The sequence below is a fragment of the Dermacentor albipictus genome, chromosome 3, assembly GCF_038994185.2.
Source record: "Dermacentor albipictus isolate Rhodes 1998 colony chromosome 3, USDA_Dalb.pri_finalv2, whole genome shotgun sequence".
In the NCBI taxonomy this organism is placed as follows: Eukaryota; Metazoa; Arthropoda; class Arachnida; order Ixodida; family Ixodidae; genus Dermacentor; species Dermacentor albipictus.
This window is the reverse complement of record NC_091823.1, coordinates 96,053,649-96,074,924: the sequence shown is the minus strand read 5'-3', so window position 1 is coordinate 96,074,924 and position 21,276 is coordinate 96,053,649. Positions and strand designations below refer to the sequence as shown.

General features: G+C 48.8%; 1 protein-coding gene and 1 long non-coding RNA gene across 2 annotated transcripts in view; one reads left to right on the top strand and one right to left on the bottom strand.

Annotated features, from left to right (window-relative positions):
- LOC139057481 (uncharacterized) overlaps positions 1 to 21,276 on the bottom strand; it is a 109,671-nt gene that overhangs the window by 68,298 nt on the left and 20,097 nt on the right. The window lies entirely within an intron of this gene.
- The window catches only part of LOC135901297 (very long chain fatty acid elongase 4-like), a 35,889-nt gene continuing 28,261 nt past the window's right edge, over positions 13,649 to 21,276 (top strand). The window contains exon 1 of the mRNA XM_065431034.2: positions 13,649 to 13,764. The gene's annotated coding sequence lies outside the window, so the exon portion shown is untranslated. The remainder of the gene's footprint in view (positions 13,765 to 21,276) is intronic.

The following is a 21,276-nucleotide window of genomic DNA, read 5'->3' as shown; positions in this document are numbered from 1 at the left end:
TGACGCTAGTGGTCAAGGAATTGGTGCCGTACTGCTGCAGCGCGACCACGAATTTTGCCAAAAGGTTGTTGCATATGCAAGCCGCGTTTTGGCGTGTTTGGCTGTTCTCTGGTCCACTCAGAAATTTCATCCATACCTCCACGGTTGAGATTTCACGGTTGTGACCGACCACCATACCCTATGTTAGTTGTCGACAATCGAAAGCTTGTCTGGACGCCTTGGCCGCTGATTACTCCGATTACAAGCATATGATTTCGATGTCATATACAAGTCCGGAAGGAAACACCAAGATGCCGATGCTCTTTCACGATGCCCATCACCCCCATCATCGGAGCACATCACATCACCTTTGGTCAAATTGGCCGCAGGGAGGACGCATCGTCTATTACACCGATTTCCTCCTTGACTCCATCAAACCGCCCTTCTATGCTTTCCACTCACCAGCGCGCCGATTCTTATTGTCATGGTATCATCAATCGCCTTAGCGGTGTTTCATCTCCACCCAGTGCCAGGCTACGGAAACAGCTGAAACTGTTCAAGTTCGAAGATGACGTGCTATACTCTTACATTTTTCACCCGGAAGGCCATCGATGGGTTCCCGTTCTACTGCGCTCTCTTAGCGCTGCAGTTCTGCAGGCCTCACACGATGACCATACGTCTGGCCACTTGGGCTACCACAAAGCACACGAGCGCATACGCAGCCGATTTTTTGGCCAGGTCTTTCCACGAGCATAGCTAGATATGTTGCCTCGTGCACGCTTTGCCAACACCGTAAGCGACCTACTACTGCTTCGGACGGGACGCTACAACCACTTCCTTGTTCAACAGAACCCTTCTCTGTCATCAGCATTGACCTTTTCGGGCCACTCCCCCCTATTCCAGACGGCAACAGATGGATCGTCGCTGCTGTTGACCACTTGACCCGGTACGCTGAAACAGCCTCATTACTTTCAGGAGTTGCCTCAGAAGTAGCGGCCTTCTTCTTGTAGGCTATCTACTTACGTCATGGGGCACCTCACATTCTATTGAGCGACCGAGGCAAGGCATTTCTTTCAAGCACTCTTAATCAAGTTCTGCAAGCGTCCAACACCGTGCACAAGATAGCGTCTAGCTACCACCCTAAAACCAATGGCCTAACAGAGTGATTTCATCGAACGCTGTGCGACATTCTATCCATGTATATTCAACCTGACTATCGTAACTGGGATGCGATTCTCTCGTTTGTAACATTTACATACAATACGTCTGTTCAACGGACCACCGGATACTGTCCGTTTTTCTTAGACTACGGCTGCCACCCAACCACATCACTCGACGTTTCTTTCTTCTCTGGCCCCGTCAACGCTTTCCCATTCATTTGCGACCAGTTTGCGTCTCGTCTTGCCCAATGTCGTCGTCACGCCCGTATGAACACTGAAGCCAGCCAAGACAATCGCAAACATCGGTAGGATGCCTCTCACCGCGTCGTTTCCTACCGCCCCGGGGACCATGTGCTCCTATGGACACCTGCACGAACACGTGGTTTATGTGAGAAGCTTGAGTCTCGATGTGTAGGCCCCTACAAAGTGATAGAGCAGACCTCGCCGGTGAACTATCGCGTTACACCTGTTGATGTCCCAACTGACCGACGCTGCCGTGGAACAGAGATCGTGCACGTTTCCCGCCTGAAGCCCTTTCATCTCCGTTCCGCTGTCTAATGTACGGCCAGGCTAGCCGCTTCCATCCACGGGGGAAATTAGTGTAAGCATTTATGCGGACCTAGCTTAAGCATTTATGAGGACTTCATCTTCTTCTGTACAAAGTCATCATCTATCATCGGCTCGTGTTCGTCTTTGCGTCGACGGCATTTTTCCTTCTTGGAATAAAGCATCGTCTCAACCTTGGTACTTCAATAGTAATTTCGACTTTCGTGCTTAATTACAGTTTAGAGGTTATTCTTTAAAACTTCTTTCTGGGCGAGTTGGTGCATACTTGAAATAAAACCGTTTACAGCGCAAACACATGCAACCACAAAGTAAGGGACAGGACACAAAGCGCTTGTGTCCTGTCCCTTACTTTGTGGTTGCATGTGTTTGCGCTGTAAACGGTTTTATTTCAAGAGGTTATTCTATTAGCAGCAAGCAATTTGTTGGGCTTGTTATGAGCAACCAACTTTACGTGCCTTCACTAGCCAAGCTAAGCCTTGTTAGGCCGACTAGCCATGAAACCGACAATTGAATTCGGAATCAGTGACGTCTAATGAATCAGTCTTCATTACACACATTAGTTGAGAGAAAGCGATAACCGCAGTCGCTTCTTCTACCTTACGAACTTCACACGTTACCACGAATCGAGCCCAGTTTGGTGCTAGGTTAGAGGCATCGCTTCGATGGGTGCCGCCATGTTTGTTGACGCAAAGCTTTTGGCTCAACTTTTAGGGCTCGCGCTAAATCGGGGAAATAGAATGGCCGACGCAAAACAAAAACGCAATTTGCGTCTCGCGCATGCGCAGTGCTTTCAACGCTATTTCGTTGCGGCCCCAAAACGTTTGGGGCCCCTATTCTAAAACTCTCCATTATCTTTGTCACTGACTTTTAAAAACGTAACCGAGGGCGCGTGTTAATCTTGCCTTTCTTCCTTTTTATGCGAAGCATACTAGCCGCACAACCACGCTCTTCCTTGCTGCGCCACGCGCTGCCGCGTAGCTACCATATGACGTCATAACAGCTGCAAAAGCGGAGGCTCAACTCGTGCGCTCGCTTGCGGCCGCGTAGCTACATAGCCGGGTCTCAGCTCGTGCGCTCGCCTGCATGAGTTGTTTCTTCGTCTAGCCGAACCAAATATAGCCAAGCAACAGCAGTTCACCAGGCTAAACAGTGGTTCAACAACTAAAATAAAGGCTAGTATGCTTCGCATCCTGGGCTTAACCTTAGCTAAGCCACAGCCATTTTTGTCTTCCTTTTTTATGCGCCATATCATTATATAGGCGAACTTCATCCGCATTGGAGATACCTGAGAGAAAATATGGTCTGATTCCAGAGGGAATACTGTGTACCGAAGGCACCGCGATATAACGCAATTGCTGAAAGCGCTGTAGCTGCCGCGAGCGAAGAATGAGAAAACTGGCGCGTGACGCATGCGCCACGCGTTTCAAAGAGCGACTACGGCACAAAAGAAGTGTGCCCGCGATCGTGGCCCAATGGTTAGATCATTGGGCTGCTGTGCTATATAGAAAGCAGAGGTTCGATGCGACCATCATTCACGCATTTTCTTATGGCGGTATGGGCGGACTTCACCCACTTTGGAGGTACCTAACCAAAAACACAAGGTGTGTAAAGCGTGCGCGAGCACGTCACCCGGAAGTGTGTTCGTATTAGCAATTTTGTAAGAGTAACAAGGTATATAAATGACAAGTGTGCGAGGACGGACGCGCGCGGAGATGTCGTGCGAGATTACAATCTTTGAGAGCGAGCGGTGCTATAAATTTAAGTGGGCCTAGTTTTACTTCTTTTTTTTTTGCAGCTTGTCTACGCATTGTCCACTTTTCTCTGTTTCTCTTTCAGACGAAAGAGTTTACAATGAGGCTCAGAGCCTAAGCGTTCTCCGTCTGGTCAAAAGGTCGGTGGTTCGATTACCGACAGCAGCGCCCGCATTCCGATGTGGACGGAATACAAGACTCTCCGCATGTTTCCCCATAAGTTCAGCATGACGAACCCCGATGGGTCAGAAGTAATCCCCAGTTGGCCCTTTCGCCGCGTTTAGCTCTCTCACCACCAGCGAAGGGCTCGGGGCGTGAAACATCACTATTGGGAAGCTCTCCAGGTCTATATTTCGCAGTTAGAAAAGTACTAACAGGCAAACGACTAGGCATTGTTAGACTATATAGTCGGAGCCGCGATTGTCAAGAAAACAGCCCAACCCAAGCCAACAAGAGAAGAAGGCACAGCTCTACGTGTGTATATGACATGCTCATTGTAGGCGCCGCTCTAAGAGGAATATACTGCACCCGAAAATTACGCGAGGCCGCCTCAAGCATTCGCAACGGCACTACAACGTTAGATCTCACTTCGCACGCTCCGATGGGATGACTCAGGCACCACGAGATTTTGGAGGCGCACCCGTGATTAACACAGAGCGCGACAGGTGCGAAAGCAAAAGGATCATTTGTCACGGACGATGAGGTTGTCAGGTATATGGCGTATATATAACGTGCAGGACTGTACTATAATGTTCTCTTCGAATACGCTTTCCTTTCATTTATGCTCCTCTTTCTACCACCTATATACCTCCAGCTTTAAAAGAAATAGATAAATCGTAGTTTTGCCTTCCTTTTATCCACCTCAAAGCGCTTCCTTTTCTCGATAAGCCTGTCACTTTGTGCGCTCGCTGCGGGTGCGTCCACTTCAATGTTGCCTTCGCGCTCTTTGCTAACTATGCTTCCAGAAAAGAGCCGCGCTCAAGGAAACAGATATAAACACGGGGAAACAGGTACAAAATTGACGAGACGCTGACAGAGGGCAAACCAGTGCTCAAGCTAAACTCTAGAGAATCGACTGAAGTTATCTATAAACAAACTGCTTCCTTCATAAATTTGTATCTAACAACAACATTTTTTTTTTTAAGAATTGGGCCCTTCGGTTTTCCGTATCCTAACCGCTCAATGCATGCGAGGACCTCGACTTCGGCAGCCTCGATGCTACGAGGCAACATACGAGGGTTCGTGGGCCACGTCACTTGCTCCTAAGTTAACGCACTACATACGCGACCGCTGTGGTTGAAAGGGTATTCCACAACCAGTGCCATGACCATGAAGGGGCGCTGGCTAACACTCCCAGGGCTATTCTCGTACGCAAATATACAGGAAAGCGTACGGGACGATGGCCGCCATCGTGGCTTAATTAATTTGCAAAGCACGCTCGCGTAATGCGGAAGCGTGAATTCGATTCCCACCTGAGGCAAGTTGTCTCTACAGTCCCTTTTAATTTCCCCATTGCCCTTTGTAATGACACATTTCAATTAAACGTAGCAATTCATTTCCCCTATGCTATCTCTGGCTTTCACGCCTGTTTTCTTCGTGCGGTCGTAACTGAAAAAAAAGAAAAAGTTGTACATTTGCCAGCAAGGCGAAGTATCGACTGCGACAGCAGATTAGTAGACAGCCACACGAAGTATAATGGCAGTAGTTTTATAGGCCGTATAAACTTGCAAACACTCGCTTACTAACTAAATTAACGAGCACGGTGTCAGCGTGCACAGGCAAACATACACCTGTCACACTTGGTGACCGCGGACACTCGCCGTCGAAACACTGGCGTGAGGAAGCGCGCAGCAGGAGTAGCGAGCCAAGCGACCTTCGTGCTGTCTATCGTTTCAACACTAACTGAGCGGCGAGCACACGCAAAGCTACGAGCCGTCGGCCCACCTAGACTATGCCCCCAAAGCAGATCGCCTTCAAGATAAAGTCCGCGCGTTGTTGCCGAAGTAAAACGCCCCCCCCCCCCTCCGCCCCCACAATCTCCCCGGTTCCTTGCGCACGACGGAAGACGGCGCACTTCCTCCCCGCTTTCGTCCTTTGTGCGCACGAGGTTGAGCCACGATCGTCGGCTGAACCACGCACGCTATCACTAGCGCATACAGGATATGACGCATAGCGACGGCGTTATCCCCCTTCGACTTTACTTGGAACATCACGGCGACGGCGACGACGGTGAAAATGCGCGTGGAGTGTCCATTTGAATGCTATCGCAATAAAAAAAGAACAGAGATCGTGCCCTCGAATTCATGTTGTGGGTTTCCAACATACGCACGCTCGTGTGTTAACTATACGGACTGCTTTCGTATCATTTGTTTTACACAAGAACCCACTCGCATCTCTAATACCAAGTTGAAACAGAACAGTGCGGTTTCGACGGGGACGAGCAGGGAGAAACGACACGAAGAGTGTCATTTGTGGTGGTGGTGGTGGTGGTGGATTGTAGCAACAGGCGGGTTTAGCCTGGCGAACAAGGCCGGCATTTCTCCCTGCTCGTCCCCGTCAAGACCGTGCTGTTCTGTTTCAAATAAGGCTTACCAACACGCCCAGTCGTCCGTTCAAATACCGAATGGCCCTGAGAGCGCACAATAAAAATAAATAAATAAATAAATAAATACCTTGCAAGGAAAGTTGGCCACGCCTCCCATATCATAAAATAAATAAAGAAGTCAAGCATCGTCAAGCCACTGACAATTTCCAACAACTCTGTAAGACTTAAAAATGATCACCCGGTATATATGTCCCCAATTTCATCGTATCTTTCCATACATCCCTATTTCCCGTTTCTAAGTGCAATTATAGCGAACGGGATTTTCAATTACGATTATCCGCCCTCTCATTTTTACTTCGTCCGTCTATAATTAGGAATGCCTCGAACGTGTACGATAGCTTAAAAGAGCACACAGAAGCAATACAAGGTATTCATAAGAAGAAAAGTTCCGTACGAGCACTTCTGAAAGACATATTAACATTTTCCATAATTGTTCATTCATAACGAATGTATTCCTTTAGGAAATTAACTTCCTGCAAGTCTGCGAAGTACCGTCACTATCGCATTGACCTCGTTGTTGCGTTTTTTTTTAAATCTAGGATGCCCAGGATAGCTACCTATCAAGCATTAAACCAAGAAATCGATGCTGTGTGAACATCATTCGAGGGTGTCCTTCGAGATTAAGGGTGAAACTTTTCAACTGTCTCCGAGTGAAGGGCAATACAGCTGTATTTGCGTGTGATAGAACCATTCATTTCTCTCTCAAAAATTGGTTAATGATATTTACGCTGTCTTGCAATGCAGTTTGAAGAAATGGAACCTTAGACCCAGAAGTTCAAATACACACATCATCTGTATACAATGAAAACGTTAACTATGATGGCAGTCTTCTTGTTAAATAAGTCATGACGCAGTTAAAATGAAAAGGGCTGAGTACGCTTCCCTGTGGTACTCCTTGTTTGACATGTACCGCGCTCTTTGCTTCACCCGTCCGAACAAATATTTTACGACCTGATAAAAATTCAGGAATCCATCGCAAGGACCTGCCAGACATTCCGAGTTCTCAACTACTTAGCAGATTATGAACGTGACTAACAGTGTTAAATGCCCTCTTGGCCTCAGAACTACTGGTATCGTCAAGTTTCCACGTGCACGTTCGTGTTCCACACAGCTTACTATATCCAATATTGCATACATTGTGCAGCTTTGTTTTCTAAAACCTGCTAAGTAGTTGGACAACCACTTCCGTTTCATTACACCACCACTGAAGTCGCGCGTCAATCATTTTCTCTGCTAATTTGCATAAACAACTAGTCAAACTAATTGGGTACAAGGATTCTAGGCACAAGGGCGTCTTACCCGGTTTTTGAAATATTGATTATTCGAGCGACTTTCCATGAGTCAGGTACAGTTTTTTCTATCCATAGATTATTATAGATGTCTAAGAGAGCGTTTGTAACTGTCGGCCCGAGGTTTCTTACCATATTGTACGTAATGCCGTCCGACCCGGCAGCGGACCTTTGGCGATATGATGTAATTGCGCATTGAAGCTCGCTTAATGTGAAAGCATGATCTAATTGAGGATGTTATGCCCAATAGCAAGCAGTAGTTAGTTTTCTGCTTAGCTAATACTGCTGAATTATCAAATTCTGCACATTGTGATGAAAAAGCAGATCTGGAAATAAGCTCGCAAAATTAATCTCCAACTATCATGTCACACGTGTCCCGAGCTGTAGCGGGAGCACGAAATGGGAAGCTTTGTGTTACGGGTTCGCTCAAAGAACTAATTACTAGAAAACATTTGCGGAACAGACGTGTGAGGAGACAGTGAGCCGCAGAAATCGCGCCAGCGCCGTTTGCCTAAGTTTTCCATGTATTATCATGGGGCTGATCATCGTCAATGCTGCTGTTTACAATGCATTGATATGACAAAATATTGTGTATTACGCGCCCGTCCTGCACGGACTTTGCAACACGTCAGAAGAGCGACTTTAACGACTTTAAGCTTTAGGACTACGCATATGTCTACGAGTTCCACGAGCGACTTCTAGCTGGCTTGTAATAGCTGAGGCTCGCCAATCGCTATTTCCAGTTATGAGAAGTATACAGAAACATGCCTACATTATTTTGATCTTCAAACACAGCATAAGAGCCACCCATTGGCTCTAGACATAACGAAACGAGATAGAAGTTCTGTTCATAAAGAAATTGGAGAAAATCTTCATATATTGCCAGGAAATGAATATTGGAACTAAGACGTTGAATATCCTCCATGATTGCTTACACTTCCAAAAATCAATTTGTCAGTAGATGGGATATTCAGAAAAAGAAACATGTTCATTCAAGCTGCTCAACAACTAGCATTTTACCAGATATATATGCGGTATTCAGGATACAGACACGTCTATACGGATGGCTCCAGTACAGCCAACTCTTCAACTTCAGCACTCATTACACCGCACCTCAATAAACAAGAATCATTTAAGTTATCTCGGGCGACTTCGTTCACAATGGCTGGACTATTCGCAATCCCATGCGCGATAAAATTTATAACGTCAGTAAGAGATGCGCAATAATTGGTAATTTTCAGCAATTCACAGGCGCTCCTAACACACTGAAGCACAAAAGAAAAAACAATCAGTGATAGTATAATATAAGAAACACTTAAAGACCTCACAAAGGCAAGCCAAGCGAAGCATGAAATAGCATTCCAGTGAATACAAGGGCATTGTAACATTCCTGGCAATACAGCTGCCGATGAAGCAGCACGACGACAAGCACACCTCAAAGATGATGTGGTTCCGCTCCCAATATCAAAGAAGGAATTATGTTACATTATAAGGGTAACGTCTTTCAAAATATGTAGAAATACGTGGTTTGACCGGAATTCTAAAAGATAGGATTTGTATCATATTCAAGATTCAAGATTTTTATTATCGAAGTACATGTAATACATTGCATACGACATATAAATACAGAAGGAGCTCTCAAAGTGGCAAGACTGAGAGTGGGACCTCCTATAAAACCGTACATCAGACAGCAACATTTCGGTAAACAGTGGCAAACACAGAAAAATGAGTTATATAAATGTTCAGTTAAGCAAGAAAATAAAAGTCGGCGTCCATTTATATTTATTCGTTTACTGAATTCGAATTTCCATTGTCATTAGACAGAAGTATGGAAGTCTTTATTCATCGATTAAGGCTAGGCACTGCCTACACAAAATATTTCTTACATAGGATTGGCCGTGCGGAAACCCCCTAATGTGATTATAGGTTTGTAGATGAAGATATACATCACACCTTTCTGGATTGCCCACATCACGACACACCAAGACGCGGACTTATATCAACCCTAATTACATTACAGCGCGGACCTTTCAGTTTAAAGAAACTTGTGGGTCCTTGGCCAACAACGGCTTTGCAGAAGAACGCTTCAAAAGCATTAAAAACTATTCTCGAAGTCAGCGGCATTGTTGGTCGTCATTAATGCTTTTAATGTTCCTTTCGTTTCAAGTATACATGTATCTTTTTGTGGATTATGTTATGCTGACTGTTCTGTTGCGCTTAAATGTGATAATGAATATACACGATGCATGCTCCACCCGCTGACTAGAGACTGCATTATTCGGCGATAGTATCATTTGTGTTTTTAAGACTTTCTTCTACAGAACTGAGCAGTCATTTAAATTGTATACTGTATGCACCATGCATTTCTTACGCCATAGTGTTACTGTGAGAACGTTGCTTGCCAAGTTCTGGTGCTTGTATGAAAAGGTTATCTGATATGTAATCTTGAACCCTGTATGTCGTAGGCTAGACCCATTTAAGAGCTAAGAAGTAGCCGGCGCCTTAAATTGTGCGTCAACGTAAAAAGAAAACTAACTTTCCCCGCTCATAGCATTGAGACCGTGTGGAGCGGTGTGTAGCGACTTCGCGCATGCGCCATACAACCTCGGGACGCTGTCTTGCGCGGGCTGGTCTTTCCTTGCAGGAAAGAGAAAGGTCCTAAAGGTGTCATACATACATACATACATACATACATACATACATACATACATACATACATACATACATACATACATACATACATACATACATACATACATACATACATACATACATACATACATACATACATACATACATACATACATACATACATACATACATACATACATACATACATACATACATACATACATACATACATACATACATACATACATACATACATACATACATACATACATACATACATACATACATACATACATACATACATACATACATACATACATACATACATACATACATACATACATACATACATACATACATACATACATACATACATACATACATACATACATACTGTCACGTGGTAGTGATGATGAAGAAAGCAGCAATATGGTGGAATACTAGCTTTTATTGGGCGAACCTGTGCCCACAAAAACAGGCTACACTTATAGCACAACGATAGCGGCGAACACGGTCGGCGATCGTCGGAAATCTGATCAGCAGGTCAAGCGCGTCGGCCCTTATAGAGCAGTCACCGAATGTTCCAGACTAATCGTTGGGACCCGCGTGCCTTCCACAGAGTTCTACACCATTCACGTCAGGCGATGAAATCAGATAACACAGGTTCGGCGACAACAGACCGCGGATAGAAGCATCGATAACTTTCCAGAAACTTCGGATACATGCAGGCGCGTCCCGCGCTGTGTGATAGCATTTGTTAGGCGGCGAAGCGTGGTCGCCCGACAAAGATAAGTACACGTGTCAATACAAACACATACATACATACAAACACATACATACATACATACATACATACATACATACATACATACATACATACATACATACATACATACATACATACATACATACATACATACATACATACATACATACATACATACATACATACATACATACATACATACATACATGTGCGCGCGTGCGTGCGTTCCCTCGATGTACAAATAAACGTGCAAAGGTTTCGTTATGCCGTTGTTGGCGCGCATCGGAGCGGTTCACCGACAGCTCACATAGTGCTCTGCCAACGTTGACGCCGCCGCCCTGCACTTCCCTTTCCTCTGCACGCGCGGCAGCGTCGACCTAGGAGAAACCGACGTATTCGCCGTGTGAACGCTTCCGCGACACGTGCGGACACCAGACGCGCTCCGACGAGTTTCTAAACACGCACACGCCGAGGTGTCCGACCGACAGACAGGGCAGTCAGCGCCTATTGTGGTGGGGCAGCGCACTAGAGGAAAAAGACGTTCACGCAGACATGAAAGATGAGGACATACGCAGGCGCTGAACTGCAACTGTCGATTTATTGCTCAAAGACGCGGCTTTCTTTAGTAAGCGCTTTGACTAGCGCACGCGCTGTGACAGCAGCATGGCGAGGAAAAGAATAACAAAACATTAACAAATGGACGAAAATGATTACCACCGCGTGCGCTCAAGGTGAAATCAAACGCACAGGTATGGCGCACTCTTTCTGAATATTATACTCAGGGGCAGCTGATATACGTGTCGTTCGACTGGTCGGTTTCTATTGCTTCTAAAACTTCCCTAGAGTTGGTTTGTTTCGTTCCATGCGCACAAGCTCTAGCTGTGCTTGTGAGTGCGGGTTAGCAGCCGCAATCTTGCAATGAAAGGCCATGTCCCGAATCTTCAGGCGAGCAATGAACCAATTCACCCTCGTGCTGACTCTCCCTTCGACGCGAACTACGCGGCGAGAGCACAGCGCACACGAAGCTATCAGCACTCGGCGCATTCGCAGGTAGCTTCCAAGATGGCGCCCGCGCGACAGCGCCATACGCAACCACCGCCAGAGTGCGGTTGATAATGCTTCGACGCGGAATGATAAGGCGCTAAAGAGCGATAATGGCTTATAACGATCGGAAAGTCCTCAGCGCGCTGGCACCACCCCCTGCAGTGGTTTGCTTGCGTCATCAATACACCTTGCGCCACCTTGCGCTGCAGTACGCGCAGTACATGTCGCCGCAGCGCCGTCGTTTATACTAGTCGGATCAAGTTTGATAACATTGATAATGACACCGGGATGCGTGGAGTCGAGCAAGTGGCACAACGCTCACACATACTTAGACGATTCCTAGAGGAGTTTCTGCGTGAATCCCTTTGTACCTTTCCCAACGTGATTTCCTCATTCGCTCCATACGCAGTCCTGATGAGGCATACTCTTTTTTTATGCACCCATGACAAAAAAAAATGACAGCTCTTTGACATGGAACAAGGCGTAGTTAAAACATAGGAGACGATTTTTAAGACAGTGGCAAAAGATGGATTGACTGATGTTATCTAGGCTTGTTATAGAAACAGATGGACGTGTGCATTTCACTTACTGAGGAACATAAAGCAAGGCATAAAAGCGTCGATGAATAATTTTCAGAAATAAATATTTCAGAGCGTCATGCATTGGTATTTATTGAACCACCCCCGTAGATTGGCGTTTATGCATTCTGCCCCCACGAGAAGGCAACCGCCGTGGAGGAAATCGAACCCACGACCTCGCGCGCAGTATAGCATAGCGTTATTATCAGTCAACCATAGCGACGGTTTCCTTCGCTCACGAAAAAAAGAATGGCTAACTGGACTTGGCACCGAAGCCACGAACGTTGTCGGCGGCTATAGCTGAAGCCTCAACTCGGAAGTCGGGTGCGATAGGAAAGACAAAGGCAACGTATTAATAGGCCATCCCGCAGAGGAGTCTCCTTCCGGCAAGAGCGAATATGTTATGGTCTCTTTTAATGGTCTAACGATTGCCCCGTGTCATAGGGTACGGAACAAGTTTCGCCAGATATTTACAGCTTAGCGTAGGCAACGTACTGTTTGATTTCCCTGTCCTCTCGCGGCGAGCGCGCAATTCACTGCAGGACACCGTAGCCTGCGCGCCGAGAAACGGCCACTTAAATGCGCCTGTGGGAAGAGCCGGTCGCAAGTGTATACGTATACGGACATATACCCGCGACAAACATTGCACCTCGCGCTGGCCTTGCGACACCTCGACCTTCCGACGTCTCCGGTGTTGCGCGTTACTCTCTGCCGGCGTCCGTAACGGCTGACTGAATACCCGCTGGCATCCCTCTTCCTGGATCCTGGGACGTGTGACAACACCGTCTTTCTCATTGCATATATTCTAGGTTGAGCCAGCAAGGCGTCAGTTACACTGTATGTAAAGAGAGAGTAAAACATCTTTATTAATAATATTTGAATGGCGAGAGCAGTGTGGGAGGAGCCCTCAGTCCAGGGTCCCTAAGATGATTCCGGCGATGTTTCGAGCCCGTTGTATCACAGCTCGGAGTCGTGGAGGACATCGTCCCACAGCTATTTGTTGCGTAGAGGGTACAGGAGAGTTGGCGAGGGAGGAAAGAGGTTTGAAGTGCACTCAATCGTGACGTGGAAGATTGTGGGCGAGCTGCCACAGCCAGGGCAACGATCTGCATAACAGTGTGGGTAGAATTTATTGAGAGAGACAAGATTGGGAAAAGCTGCGGTTTGTAACTGGCGTAATGCCACTGCTTCCTCCCGCGAGAAGGACGGCGGTGGTGCGGCGTGGGTGCGACGAATGAGTGTATGATGATGGAGTATGTCTTTGTAACGGAGCAAAGGAACCCCCCACTCTGATCTAGTCGCCTCACCACGCCGAGTCGCCCGGAGGGAAATTTCTCGGGCAACCGCATGTGCGCGTTCGTTACCCGGCAGCGAGGAATGACCAGGGGTTCAGAGTAAGTGGATGCGGGGAGGTGTGGTTGGTGTATTTTGCGGGATCTGTTTGAGAATTTGGTGCGCCGCTCTCGGGATGCCATGTCCTGATAGGAACGCCCGGCATCCTTGTTGCGAGTCTGTCAATATATACAGTTCCCCAGGAACACGGATGGCGTATCGAATTGCAAGAGCAACGCCGAGAATTTCTCCGTAAGCAGCATTTGTTCCGCGCATTGCAGCAGAGTCTCTCAGGGATTCGGTGCCATCCAAAACTACCGAGGTATAGCCCTCTTGAGTGCGTAATGTGTCCGTGTATAAAGTATGTGTTTCCGGGATGTTTGCAAGCATGCGGCCAATGTATCGTACATGGGCTTTGCGCCGCCCTTTGTCATGCTCGGGGTGCATATTACGTGGCAATGGATGAATACTTAGTGCTTGGCGTATCGCTGACGACAAGATCGTTGGACGGGTTTCAGACTCAAGGGGTGGGACAGAGTATCCTATAGCCGTGTGAGAAGATGGCGGCCAGTAGGAGTGAGTAGGAGGCGCTGGCGATGGCTGACCCAATGTGCCTCTAGCAGCTCGCCTAGTGTGTTATGTGTCCCTAAGTTAAGGAGACGGCGTGTGGAAGTATAATTCGGGAGGCCATGGGCCAGCTTCGTCGCTTTGCGAATCATTGCGTCTATGCGAAGTTGTTGCGCTTGTGTCAACCGCTGAAATGGGAGATGGTATGTAAGGCGGCTGATCACGCATGCCTCCACCAAGCGCAGCAGGTCCTCTTCTCGAAGGCCCGAGCGCCTGTTGGAGACCCTCCGGATCATGGCCGGAATTTGCTCAATCTGTCTGGATAGAAGGGAAACAGTGTAGTTTGACCTGCCATCCGCTTGGGCGTGTAGGCCGAGGATACGAGCACGATTAACCTGTGGTATCGGTGTGCCATCCACGTGCACAGTGATAAGGGGAGTAGAGGAACGGCTCCGGGGGCGAATGATTATGAGCTCCGACTTTTCCGGAACACATCTTAAGCCGCATTTTCTCGCGTACTCGGAAACTGTATCGATATCGACTGCTTGCTGCAGTCGGTCCTGGATGGCTCCGTCGGAACGCCGTGTCGACCAGACAGTAATGTCGTCCGCATAAATAGCGTGGGCGACATCAGGAATCTGGTCGAGTAGCCGGGGGAGCCCTGCGAGCGCGGTATTGAATAGAGTAGGGGAAAGAACTGAGCCCTGGAGTGTCCCACGTTCTACAAGGCGAATCGTACCGGATCGATGTGGTCCCATTCCTACAGTGGCTGTGCGATCTCGAAGAAATGCGCGGATATAGTTGTACTTACGAATTCCACAGTGAGAATGTGCAACATTGCGAAGGATGAGGTCATGTTCAACATTATCGAATGCCCCTTTAAGTCTAAGGTGATGAGTGCGCTCGTTCGGGCGGACGACCGAGGTACTATGACTTCCTCCCGCAATTGTAAAAGCACATCTTTGCCAGACAGATGAGCCCGATATCCGAATTGTGAGTTTGAAAAGAATGATTTTTCTTCGAGGAAGGGCTGCAGACGCCGCAAGAGTACATGCTCCATGAGCTTACCAATGCAGGATGTTAGGGAGATGGGTCGTAAGTTTCCAACCTTAACAGGCTTGCCCGGTTTGGGGATCAGTGTGACGTCGGCGGGTAGCCATGCTTGGGGAAGCATGCCCTTGCGCCAGCAATCATTGAAGATATCGGTGAGGTGGTTAATATCCGCGTCACTGAGGTTACGAAGGGTGGCGAATCGGATGTGGTCGGCTCCCGGTGCCGTGTTGCGGCGTAGGTCTTGTAGGACTACCCGCACCTCGTCAGATGTGATGTCTGTATCGAGCAATTCGTTCGCCTCGCCTACATAAGGATAGTCAGGGTACTGCGGCGGCGGGCCTGTGGGTATGAAGTGCTTCTCGAGCTCTCTGAGGAGTGTCGAGACATCGTCCCTGTACTCGTGCATTAGGATGTGCAGCTGTTTAAATGGTTTTCCCTTTGTTGTGGTGGGATCTACGTGAGTGAGCGAAGAATCGACCACGTTTTTGCCGTGTTCAATGTGCCTGAGAGGCGATCGCAAAATCCTCGTCAATTATTCCTCATAAGGACTTCTGCATACTCCTGAGATTCCCGAGTAATTTGATCTATACGTTTCCTAAGTTTGCAGTTGAGGCGTTGTCGTTTCCATCGTCGTGTCAACCCTCTGCGGGCGTTCCAAAGATGAAGTAAATGCGGGTCTATGTCTGGTGTCTCGGTTGTGGTGCGCAGTGTGCTCGTGGTGGCCTCAAGATCTTGTGCGAGAGAGTCAAGCCAGCGTTCGTACCCTTGGCGCTCAGGTGGTTCCTGGCGACGTCCCGTGAATTTCGCCCAGTCCGTTATACGCACATTTCGCTCGGGCTTGCGCGCACCCCGTAATGACAAGGTGGTCGCCACAATGTAGTGGTCACTACCAAGGTGCTCCTCTAAAGGCCCGTGCGCAATGGCTGGGCCAGTATTGCGCACGAAGGTAAGGTCAGGGCAGGTGTCACGAGATACGCTGTTGCCCATCCGAGTGGGGTGCTCTGGGTCGGTAAGCAGTGTATATCTCATGTTACAGATGGCATTCCATAACGGGTCCCTTTAGCCTGCGATTTAACGTAGCCCCATGCAGTATACGGAGCGTTGCCCCATGCAGTATACGCAAAGTCGCCGGCCACCACACAAACCCGTCCAAACTTACCAAATTCTGTTAGTAGGTGCTGAAAACAGTGTGTTTGCGAACGGGGGGAACTGTATGCATTGAGTATAAACAGACTCTCGCTGCGTTTACCTTGCGTAATTATTTCCAATATTTGGTCAGGAATGTCAATGTTAGTGGTATGCATACTACATGTAACATGTTTCGAAACTAAGGCTCCCACAAGAGGAGAGACACCCGAGAGCGTGTTGTAGCCGGATAAAGAAGGGGTGCAATTGACTTCCTGTAAGAGGACGACATCGGGAGGGTTCGTGGATGTGGCGATATACTGCTGTAGGGAACCTCGTTTTCGGCGGAATCCCCTACAATTTCACTGCCACGCCACTAGTTGCTCCGCGTTACGCGGCGCCATCATCATCGCGAGAGGAAGCAGGTGGACGTGCATAGGGATGCGTGCGCCGGGTGCCCACATTTGAAGGTTGCGGCCGAGAGCCTTGGTCGGAAAGCGCGCTTTCGTTGTTACCGCTAAGCTCAGGAACTTGCATCCGTGCGAAAGTGCACTCTATACAGGATTTCACTTGCTCCGTAATCCCTATTTTAAGGGCCTCCATTTGGCGTTCTATCCTGTCCAGAGCCACTTGCATACTAGTGCTCATGCCTGCCACCAGCGCGTCCATTTGTTTTTGCAGGCGCTAACAGCGCGCCTCCATGTCACGACGTAGGCGGGCTATTTCTATTAGAGGATCGGAATTTGATAACGAACCGGTAATAGGGAAAGGGGTAGGGAGAGATTTACGGGGCGGATCGAGCTTTGGGGGATCTTCCGCCCAACGTATACCTCCCGAGGCGCCTCCATTGCTGTTTTCTTCCCCGGGGTCCGCTGCACCCCTGAAGGGACCAGGGTCACCTTGGCTGGGGCTTTGGTCTGCAGGGCCTTCTTGTAGGGTTGTTGGGAAGATGGGGAAGGAAGGCGCCTCTCTGGGAGGCGCACCGATGCCTCGCGGGATCGGGACCGAGACTTGGAGCGGGTCCGGAACTTGCGACGGGATCTCGAACGGGTCTTCAACCGGGCTTGTCTGGTCTCCTTCGTTGGGGTGCGCGACGTTCGGGTCTCCGCCGTATCTGTGGTAGTGGTCGGGTCGCTAGAGGGTTGAAGTTCACGCTGCTCTTTCTCTAGAGCTTTCCGCACCCAAGCTTTGTTCAGTGTCTGCCTAGCACGCGGCAGGCAGTTTGGATCCGCTGTAGGGTGGGTCCCGTCACAGGATCTGCAGTGTGGGGTGCAGGGATGTGACGGGGTGGAGTTGTCAGTCCCGCACGTCGCGCAAATGACCACGTGCGGCGTAGGACAGTAATCAGCCCAATGGCCGAGCTTGTGACATATCTTGCAGACCAGTTGGCGGGGTCGATGGGGGTAGCAGCGGAGTTCTGCACCATAGAAACGCACATAGCGAGGCACTTTAAGTCCTTCAAATGTTACCAACGCAACGTTGGTTTGACCCATCATTCATGCTTGAAGTATTTGAGTTTCAGGAGCCAAAAGCTCATCCACTAGCTTGGAAGACGGTGTACCGGGCAAAAGACAAGGAACAATTCCCTTGCATGAGTTGTCTGGAGCCGCAAAATATGTTGTGATGGCCCGCTGACCAAGGTTCAGCTCCCTCACCTTGTACAATGCGTCGGCTACGTGTGACTGGGGTGTGCTGATGATTGCCAAGTTCTGCTGAGGTCGCAGTCGGAATATGATGTCCTGACGATCGTCGGTGGTCAAGCCGGCTGCACTCCATAGAGCACTGGCGAGTTCTGGGCGCGTCCACTTATCGAGGCAAAGTCCTCCTTGAGGCCGCAGAATTATCTTTTCATCGTGCAAAGGAAGTTGAGACAGGTTCTGATTCCGATTGCGCTTGCGTACGATAGGCTGGGAGGCATCCGGAATGCCCAAGATGTTCTCGGAGTGTTGCGTCTTAGCGTGCGTTTGACGGATGCGTCGCTTATGTATGAGTGTCTTCCAACAGCCACCTGTGTCGTCGTCAGTTTTGTCGTCGTACATGTTCGGGGTAGCATCTTCCTCCACCCTTTCCCCGGTCGGAGTGTCTACCTCTCGTTGTCGGGAGGGAAAATTGGCGACGGTGGGATCGGCGGCCACTCCCGCGGTATCCACCTCGGGCGTCTTCGTTGTTGCCGAGGAACGCGCGGCGGCGTTCTCCGTCGCCGATTGCGTCTTCTGCTCGTTGGAAAATGACGTTGCGGTAGATAAATGTTGCATCGAAACAGAGCGGTGAATTGGCCTAAGGCCCTTTGCAAGCCCGTTTAGAACATGGGCCTCGGAAGAGCTGGTCGCTTGGTGCTCTTGGTTCATGGTGTAGAAAACACGCCAACGCACCTCTATGTAGTAACATTGCTTACTGCGAGAAGGCTCGAGCGTCCGTTGATGAGTGGTTTTAAAAGAGAAAAAGGAAGAGATAAGTACAGCGCCGTTAGTGCCTCGAGCGTCTGCGAGTATGCCCTCGCGCTTACATCGAATAGATTTCTATGGAGTGTACAGTGATAGCTGATAGCTGATAGCTTCGCGTTGACACACGAGCTGCTCGCTCGCATACTCACGAAGTTGCTCGAGGGAGACAGCGCAAATCGCTCGATCGCTCGATCGCAACCGTGCTTGCTCGTCTCGGCGGCCGGCCGCGTTCGAGGCTGACGATGGCCTCTATACACTTGTCACAAAGGAATGGGATCAATGGACTGCTACTCTACGCAGTAGTGGCATTTACCTGGAAGCCAATGTATGCATGCCACAATTCAATCAACGGACAAGTGATATCGTCCGGCAGAAGCCACGGGTTTTGGGGGCTTGTGATTGACATTGACTGGTTCATGGACACTTCACGTGAACCACGTAAAAAAGCGAGTGATTGCTATTTGCCATCTGTTCAAGTTCCTCGCGGGAAAGAACATGTGAGTGTCCACGCAATCTACGTTACAGCTGTACAGGGCAATGTTTGTTGGGTTCCTGCTCCGGTGCAGCCCACCTGCTATATCCAACACCTGCAAAACGAATTTGCGTGCAATTCAGAGCGTTCATGCCCAAGCTCTGGGGATATGCTCTGGATTACCACGCACTGCGTCAACGGCTGAAGCTATTGCCATTGCTTCAAGATTATTCAATCACGACGGACATCGCCTTTGAGATAATGCGTGCACATGTCGGGCACATTGCCCAGACTCTTTCCCGCCACCTCGCCGCACTCACCTTGGAAAGACCCCGCACGTAGCACAACCGTCAGTGCATTTCGAGCCTCGCTTACATCGAAGCACACGCCTGCGGCCAGGCTGGTGTCTCGTCCATGGTAATCGTGCCGACTTGAGGTGCACCTCAGAATTCCGGGACTTCAGAAAAAAGTAAGATCTATCACCGTCTGCACTGAAACAATTGAGATTACCTCTGTTGTACGAGAGATGTAGTAGGCACGTAAACATCTATATGGCAGATCGACTACGTTGACCACTTCTGGTGGTGCTGTGTTCATACCGACGAGAGGCATAACCTTGCGATTCAAGACGTCAGATGTCACGACGTGCACGGCTGCAGAACTCTTGACTCTACGCACTGCGCTTCAATTTATTGACGCAGAGAGTCCTGGTACGTGAGTCGTGTTTTCCGACTCGAGATCGGCTTTACACAATATGCAGTCAGTTCTCCGATCTCAAGAACAGTTAACGTAAGAAGTTGTCAAACATCACCACGACGTCAAACAGAAAGGCCACGAAATTGTTTTCCAGTGGCTGCCTGGCCATTGCGAGATCAGTGGAAATGATCACGCAGACAAAGCTGGCCGAAGAGTCACATCAAGAACAACACAACGTTCCCATTCCTTATTCCAGGACAGACGCTGCAAGGCAGCTTCATCACCTGGCACGCAAGCTTTCGTTAATAGAGTGGAACGCTCCAAATATAAGGCGCACCAGGTTGCACGAAGTGAACCCTGCGCTCCAACTCCGACCTCCGCCCGGGCGTCACCGACGCTTAGGCATCGCTTCTGTACCGGCTGTGCTTGGGAGTGGCTTGGGAGTGCTTGGGAGAGTCGTGCACTACTTTGATTGGAATGACCGACAGTAATGAGTGCGTCCTCCGCGGCGTCGAAGAGAATTAACATTCAACATTTATTGCGCCCCTGTCCTCGGTTTCAGTCCGAAAGACAAACATTATCTATCGCATTGCGACGACTGGACGATCGCCCATTGTCCGTGCAGGTGCTTCTTGAAGACCGTCCCCATCGCTCGTTGGCCCACAAAGTTGTGAAGGCACTTCTGTCTTTCCTGACGGCGACTGGCCTACGTGAACGCCTTTGACTTGCTCAGGCCCTCCAAGTCTTCTCTCTCTATCACATCTTTCTATTGCCGACTTTCCCGTCCCCCCAGAGCATAGGGTAGCCAACCAGACGCATTTCTGTTCTCTCTTTCGTTCGTCCTCCTCCTCCTTTCTACCCTCAACTGATATAAATGCGGACTACTCCCGCGTTTTATTTCGTGCATGCTGGATATCCTTTCTCTGTTTTATTTCCAACTTTCTCTCTCGTCTTGCCCCTTCCCTGGTATAAGGTGTAGCAAACGGGGTGTTTCTTTTCAAGTTGAAATCACCGCCTTTCACATCTCGTTTATGTCTAGCTCAAAGAAATATGTTACTAGGTTCTGCTCCACAGCAGTGCTTCTATTGTTTCGAAACAACAGCTGGTGGTGCCTGCCAATCACGAAACAATCAACCGCTACACCTACTAATACCCCCCCCCCTTTCCCCGCCTCCCTCGCCCCTCTTTATGTGTCGTTCCTGCGTCTACAGTAAGCC